This window comes from Rhinopithecus roxellana, unplaced genomic scaffold (assembly GCF_007565055.1).
Source record: "Rhinopithecus roxellana isolate Shanxi Qingling unplaced genomic scaffold, ASM756505v1 contig3368, whole genome shotgun sequence".
NCBI classification, from domain to species: domain Eukaryota; kingdom Metazoa; phylum Chordata; class Mammalia; order Primates; family Cercopithecidae; genus Rhinopithecus; species Rhinopithecus roxellana.
The window spans coordinates 16,417-24,476 of record NW_022142486.1 but is presented as its reverse complement, the minus strand read 5'-3'; the positions used below and the strand labels follow the sequence as shown (position 1 = coordinate 24,476).

At 40.8% G+C, this 8,060-nt stretch overlaps 1 non-coding gene across 1 annotated transcript; it reads right to left on the bottom strand.

Annotated features, from left to right (window-relative positions):
- Positions 1 to 1,006: 1,006 nt before the first annotated feature.
- Positions 1,007 to 1,117, bottom strand: LOC115895865. The gene has a single exon (XR_004055951.1). It is a non-coding gene; the product is annotated as a small nucleolar RNA SNORA3/SNORA45 family (small nucleolar RNA).
- Positions 1,118 to 8,060: the final 6,943 nt, after the last annotated feature.

Genomic DNA, 8,060 nt, shown 5'->3' with positions numbered 1-8,060 from the left:
ACACGCAGAAGGTTCATATGCACAGGTTCTGGATGGCACCCAATTCTGTCTTCTACTATTCAGCTTCTGGGAATATTAGAACCCACATAGCTTCATGTATTTCATTACAATTTAATTTAGTAAATAGTACTGATATTAAAGCCTTTAAAATTTCTTCTCTCTCTTCTTTGAGCTTCCTTTTATAATATATAACATTTTCCTACCAACATATTATTATATTATACCAAAGTTTACAATGCGTAAATCCAAGTGATTCTCTAAGTTGATTTTATCATAACCTAGTCCCCAAATCTTTAATTTTCCTCTTTCTCTAGTTTCTGTTTATGTATATAGAATGTATCTTCTTAATGCTTCTTAGTCGACTAAGATTTTTATTTTTGAAATACAAACAATTCCTTTCTCACCTGGCCTTCTGCAGTCTAGAGTTATCTGAGAAGAGACTTAACTTATTTTCAGTCATTCTAAAATGTTCAAATATTCTGCCTTTTCTTTCTTTTATTTTCTTTAGGCGGAGTTTCACTGTTGTTGCCCAGGTTGGAGCGCAATGGCATGATCTCGGCTCCCTACAACCTCCGGCTCCTGGATTCAAGCACTTCTCCTGCTTCAGCCTCCCAAGTAGCTGGGATTACAAGTGTGCACCACCATGCTCAGCGAATTTTGTATTTTTAGTGGAGATGGGGTTTCACCATGTTAATCGGGCTGGTCTCGAACTCCTGATCTCAAGTGATCCACCTGCCTCGGCCTCCCAAAATACTGAGATTACAGGTATGAGCCACAATTCCCGGCCATATTCTGCCTTTTCTAGATGGAAAAATATTCTAATTATTTCTAGGACGTGCCTTCTTAATGGCTTGAGGATTGCAGTGCTAATGCTTTGAGGCTGAATTTTTCTTTGTTCTAATTTTTTTATTTTTTAAAACTTTACAATACACCATGGCAGGTACCATCTGCCTGATAGGTATGAGGAAAGATGACTGCCAGCCCACTTTCTAAAACCCCAGGTAGGGCATGTTTCTAATTGGGGCACCGATCACCTGCACCAGTGAATCAAGACCAGCAGGTTCTCTGCAAGTGCCCTAGCACACCAGGACACTCAGAATGTGACTTGAGTCTTGGTGAGGCTGAGTTTTATATGAGATTAAGAGGCACTCTATAGCAAAGCTCTGGGCATCTCCAGTTGGCATCTTTGAAAGTGGAACACCAGGACACTTGTTGGAACTCTACTCAAGGCGATTTTAGGTGACTCTAGGGGCAGAGGAAGAGGAAGTCAATTATTCGGTCTTTAGCTGTTGTGAGATGGGGACAGGGTATGGTCTTAGTGAGTCACACTTGAACAGGAAATTGACAGGACTTCCCAGTGGTTCTCTCAACATCTTTAGTGAGATTTTGGTTCCATTCTTCGCAACTTGTGTCAGAACCTAATCTTTCCATGTATACATGAAACGATCCTCCTTTAAATGTTTCAGGATATCATAGTTCCAGGATCCACAAAGGGGAAATTAAAATTTGGGGTCACCCCTGGTGTACCTATTACAGATTTAAAAGACCATGCACTATAATGGTCTGTTACAAACTGAGGAAGGCTGGAAGTGCCCTGCTGACATTTAGACATGGTGGTGCCCATGGAAAGTCGATCTAGCCTAGGGAGGAAAGCAGGATATCCTCTTATTGGATGTTATAGGAAAGATATAAGGAAGGAGGTGTGAAACCGAGGCTAGACAAAAAGATTTAATTTTTGATACCTACCCAAGACCAGAGGGTGCTGAGCTAGAGTGGAGTCTAAACATGGTAACACAGGATAGCAAAGACAGGTGAGGAGGTGAAGTCCACAGGAAGACGAGGCTCACCAAAGTCTGGAGGCTCGTCCGCAACCTTCTTTGCTGAGCTCAGGTTCCCTACTACTCCAAATTCTTGTGGAAATGAGGATTATAGTTTCAAACTTTAAATTAATGCTCTGTCACATCCTGATCTGTACACAGGAAGAGGAAATAGAGCACGCACACACCAGTGGCTCAACTCCCCAGCCTTCTTAGAATCTTAAGTTTTGTTTGCTCTGTTGATATTTTTGTGTGTAAATGTAACAAATATGAGAAATTAATTTAACAACTTTCATAGCCCATTTACTGAGTAGCCCAGAACATATCTGAGAATCAATTTTCTCTGTGCAGGGGATCCCTGGTAAGCAGTGAAGTGTGTGGGGAGGGCACCTGCCTCAAGTGGGGCTGCAGTGCGTCTGGGAGTGGAGAGTGGGATAATCGTCAAGCGAAATCCTTTCTCCTCCACTCAGGAGACCAGTGGACACTTACTAAATGTTCCCCTATTATTCACAGAAACATTTGCTTTAGGCTTTAGTATTTATTAGCTCACCACAGTGTAATTCTTAACAATCCATGGAACAGTCAGCGGGAAGTTGACTTGAGATTTATATATCCCAATTATCACTGACACTTTATTTTCAGAAAAAGTGAGTTGCCAGTTACCAAAACAGAATGGCTCGGTCCCTTCCACCATTGAATATTGATGCAGCGCTTGCCCATTGACTATGTCCTATTATATAACCAGATGTTATAATAACTTGAGTCCATATTGGTCCTCACATTTAGCCCAACCCAAGCATGGTGGGAAAAGGGGTGGACAATAATTTGCCCCAGATGGCCCCACAGGAGATAGCAGACATATTGTAGCTAGTGTCATGTTTCCACGAAAAGGATCAGTGTTGAGTTGGTGCATTTAGCAACCTTGTCGATCCAGGTGAAGTAGGACTGTGACTCCAGATTTTAACAGTAGCCAGTGTCAGAAGAAGTAGGGGACCAGGCTGCTGCCTCATGCCTGTAATCCCAGCACTTTGGGAGCCCAAGGTGGGCGGATCACAAGGTCAGGAGATCAAGACCATCCTGGCTAACATGGCAAAACCCCATCCCTACTAAAAATAACACAAAAATTATCCAGGTGTGGTGGTGTGTGCCTGTAGTTCCAGATACTTGGGAGGCTGAGGTAGAATCGCTTGAACCTGGGAGGCAGAGGTTGCAGTGAACTGAGATTGCACCACTGCACTCCAGCCTGGGCGACAGAGCAAGACACCATCTAAAAAAAAAAAAAAAAGATAGGGGCAGGGAAACACTAGAAGAAATATAGGATATTATTCAAAATTAGTCACCATTTTAAATAACTTGGGTTTTACGTTGTATTGTCCCTCGTTAATTGTTTCCTGTGCTTTCATCTTACACTACTCCTTGGTTTGTTTTATTAAATAACCCACACCATGTCTTCCATGTTCCTATCCTCCCTAATCAATATATTACCAATGTAATGGGTAATTATAATATTTGGCTCTAGTTTAGGCCATCGGTTTAAATTCCATTGCACTACTTGATGGCATCAAGCTGGAGTAGACACATCAACATATTATTGTTAGTGGTATTAACAGGGAAAGAGAAGACTGTATTAGCCTGATTCCTAAGAGAGCTCATGACAACTGAGAATTACTTATGATAATTTTTCAATATAGAAACAAAATTAGGCATAGCATTGACAGAACAGGAACAGGTGCCTTTGATTTACTACAGTCCACAGTTAACCACTGTATTAGTTAGAGTTCTTAGGTTCCAAGAGGTAGTAGAACCCAACTTAAGCAAAGAAATGTATTAGAAAGATTCTGGAGGATTACAGACCCAATGGGAACCTTAAGAACCATGCTCCAAAGTAGGCAAGAAGTTAGTTCCTAGAGAACCAGGAAGCAGGAGCCACGGCAGTGGTCCCAGCAGAAAGCTAGGGCCAGAATACCACCACTGGATTGATTCTTCAGCAGTTCCTTTAGTCTTCAAAGGAAGCAACCCACAGGCCAATTGTGTTCATTTTCTGACTTCCTGGCTGTACCAGTGTACCGATAGGTAGGACATGATCATTTTGCCTCTTTTTTTGGGAGGCAGGCACCTAAAAATACTATTTCAACCAGACCATGAACATTTGGAGGGAAGTAATTTCTCTGAATGTGCAGCTGAAGGCAACGAATGTCCTCTGTATTTACCAGGGGACCCACCTCTGGCAAAGACCAGAGCAACAGAGGGGAGTGGAGGTTTAAGCTACCCCAGGGTACCTAATTCCTGCATTCAGCTGTGATGGTTCTCAGTCCTGTAAGTCCCTCATGCTATTTCATGCTCATTGTTTAGGTTACAATAGAGGATTCTGGCCGGGCCTGGTGGCTTATGCCTGTAATCCCAAAACTTTGGGAGGCTGAGGCGGTAGGATCACTCGAGCCCCAGAGTTTGAGACCAGCCTGGGCAACAAACACCCTGTCTCTACTGAAAGTTAAAAAAAAACTAGCCTGGTGTGGTGGCACACACCTGTAGTCCTAGCTACTAAGGAGACTGAAGCGGGGAGAATTGCTTGACCCCGGGAGGTCAAGGCTGCTGTGAGCCGAGATCTTGCCACTGCACTCTAGCCTGGGTGACAAAGTGAGACACTGTCTCAAGAAAAAGAAGAATAGAGGATTCCAAAGACTCTAGTTTTGAATAACCCAGTTATAGTCCCTCCCAAAATGTACTCTCCACCCATTTAAGGACAGTTTCTTTTTCCCCTCAGGACTATAATGAATAGTTCTTACACCACTCTCAGGAAGGGGAGAGTGACCCGTGATGACAGGTCGCATCAGGCTTGTGTGGCTTGCTTGGAGTGTCAGCACGATTTAGTCAAATTGCACACTCATGGCTCCATAAGTTCCAGTGGCTATGGAGGTTCTTTTCACTTCTTAGGGTCTCCAGGTCTGGCTGATCATCATATTCCATTTCTCTTGGTTATCATGATTGGTGCAGTGTGTGTCAGTTGCTGGAATACTCTACAGCAATGAAGAAACAGTGCCCTTAGGAGTATGCTTGTCTGAGAATAAAGTGAATGTAAAATAAGGCAGAACAATGTTTGAATTCTTAGGACTAATTCTGCATAAAGTTAGAGCTCTTCAAGGACGCATCAGTTCTGTGATCCAGGAAATAAATTATTTTTGGAGAAATAGCGAGTATGGGGAAGACCTGGTTGGAATTGAGATAGAATTTCCCCATAGGGGCCGAGCGCGATGGCTCACACCTGTAATCTCAGCACTTTGGGAGGCTGAGGTGGGTGGATCACAAGGTCAGGAGTTCAAGATAAGCGTGGCCAACATGGTGAAACCCCATCTCTACTAAAAATACAAAAATTAGCTGGGCATGGTGGCGCATTCCTGTAATCCCAGTTACCTGGGAGGCTGAGGCAGGAGAATTGCCTGACCTGGGAGACAGAGGTTGCAATGAGCCAAGATCGCGCCACTGTACCCCAGTCTGGGCTACAGAGTGAGACTCTGTCTCAAAAATAAAAAAAAAACCAAAAATTTCCCTATAGGTAAGTGAGATAGGAAGCCCCTGCTCACCACCATCTCCCTTCCTTACCTAGCTCTTGTCACCCAGAGGCGACTATTTTTAAACTTTTGAGATGGATGTTTGGGTATTTACCTTCTGTTTTGGCATATACTTTTGTAGCTCTCCTATTCCAAAGTTGATGGCTGTTGTGCCTACTGCTTAGTTACCATTTTGCGTTTTCCCTTTACTTTTTAAAAATTTTGTTTTATTTATTTATTGTTTTGAGACAGACTCCCATTCTGTTGCCCAGGCTAGAGTGCAGTGGCACGATCTCAGCTCATTGCAACCTCCGACTCCCAGGTTCAAGCAATTCTCCCACCTTAGCCTCCCAAGTAGCTGAGATTACAGGTACATGCCACCACGCCTGGCTAATTTTTATATTTTTAGTAGAGAAAGGGTTTCACCATGTTGGCCAGGCTGGCCTCAAACTTCTGACCTCAAGTAACCCGCCCACCTGAGCCTCCCAAAGTGCTGGTATTACAGACGTGAGCCACCACACCTGGCCTCCCTTTACTTTTATTCCTAGAATTCTCTTGGTTTGGATTCACTTTTTCCTGAATCCCAGGCCTTCCCCTTATCTGATTTGTTTTCTTTCTATTTATTTATTTATTTGAGACAAGATCTCACTCTGTTACTCAGGCTGGAGTGTAGTGGCGTGAACTCACTGCAGCCTCAACCTCCCGGGCTCAAGTGATTCTCCCACCTCAGCCTCCCGAGTAACTGGGACTACATGCTCGTGCCATCACACCCAGCTAATTTTTGTATTTTTTGTAGATATAGGGTCTCACTATGTTGCTCAGGCTGATCTCAAACTCCTGAGCTCAGGCCATCTGCCCACCTCGGCCTCCTGAAGTACTGGGATTACAGGTGTGAGCCAGCATGTCCGGCCTATGTTCTTATTTTGGTGAAATACATCCTTCAGTAGCTTCCTGAAAAATAATACATGGGAGATCATTTGTTCCAGTCCCTACATGCCTGATAATGTGTTTTACTCTGACATTTGATCAATAATTTGGTCCAAATTGTATATTGAAATTAATTTTCTTTCACAATTTTAAGAACATCTATAGAGAAGTCTAATGCTTTCCTCCTGGCACTCTGCATGTAACTAATTTTTGTTTTTGTGGAATTTTTTAGGATATTCTCTGAATTAGATATCTATTGTGGCAAAACAAATTATCTCTAAACTTAGTGGGTTTGATTTAACATTTATTATCTCATTGTTTCCATTTGGTCAGGAACTAGGTGCAGTTTAGCTAGGCCCTCTGGCTCAGGGACTCTCAAAACACTGCAATGAGGGTTTCAGCTGGGGCTGCAGTAAGGTTTGTTATAATTAATATAATTTTCTTCTGCTTTCACAGACTTCTCATCAAGCTGGAGATAATGAAATAATATTTAAACTGCTGAGAGAGAGAAAAAAATCATCAACCTACCATTCTTTAACTAGCAAAAATATTGTTTAGAAATGAAGATGAAATAGACTTTTTCAGGCAAATGGAAACTGAGAGAATTTGTTGCCTATAGACCTGTACTTTCAAAAATACAAAAAGAGAAATGATACCAGATAGAAACCTGGACATATACAGAGCAATAAAGAATATTGGAAATGGTAAATATGGGCTAAAGCAAAAGATTTTTCTTATTTTTCAATTGTCTCTAGAAGACAATTGAATATTTAAAATAGTAGTAATAGTAGTAATAATAATAATGCATTGTTGGATTTGAAGCATATATAGAAATCATGATGACAATGGCACAAACGAAACGAAGGAAAAATGGAAGGCTGTTGTTCTAAGGTTCACATTATAACTGAAGTAACGTAATATTTTATGAAGGTAGGCTAGGGTAAGTTAAGGATATATATTGAAACCTTAGAAGAACCATTAAAACAGTAAAACTAGGAGGTATAGCTAATAATCCAAGAGTGGAGGTTAAAAAATATCCCAAAACATAATAAACCTAAAGAGGGTGGGAAGAAAAGGAACAAAATATCTATATAATATATAGAAAGGTAATAGTTAGATGATATATTTAAACCAAAACCTGTCAATAATCAAATTAAACATAAGTGGTCTAAACAGTCCAATTAAAAGGCAGAGACTGTTGGACTGGATAAAAATAGCTAAAGCTATTTGTTTATAAGAAAACTAGGTTAAATATAAATATTCCTATAAAGCAAAAGTAAAAGGATAGAAAATGATAAAACATTAGTCAAAGACTAGTGAAAAGAAAGTTGAAATGGCTATATTAACAGCAAGAAAAAAACATAATTTGAAATAGAACTTTTACTAGGAATTAAGAAGGATATTTCAGAATGGTAAAGGAATCAAGGAACGTAGCAATCCTAAATGGATATGATAGAGCTTTAAAATTAATAAAGCAAAAAAGTTGAAACGGAAAGAGGCTATCTACAATTATAGTTGAAGATAAACACTCTTCCTTCAGTGACTGGTAAAACAAGCAGACAAAAAATGTCAATTATACAGAAAAAGGGAACAATGCTTATATTAGAGTTCTCCAGAGAAACAGAACCAACAGGATCGATCTATTATCTATCTATCTATCTATCTATCTATCTATCTATCTATCTATCTATCTATCTATCATCTATCAACATTTAAGGAATTGACTCGTGACTGTAGGGGCTTGGCAAATCCAAAAGCTGTAGGGTAG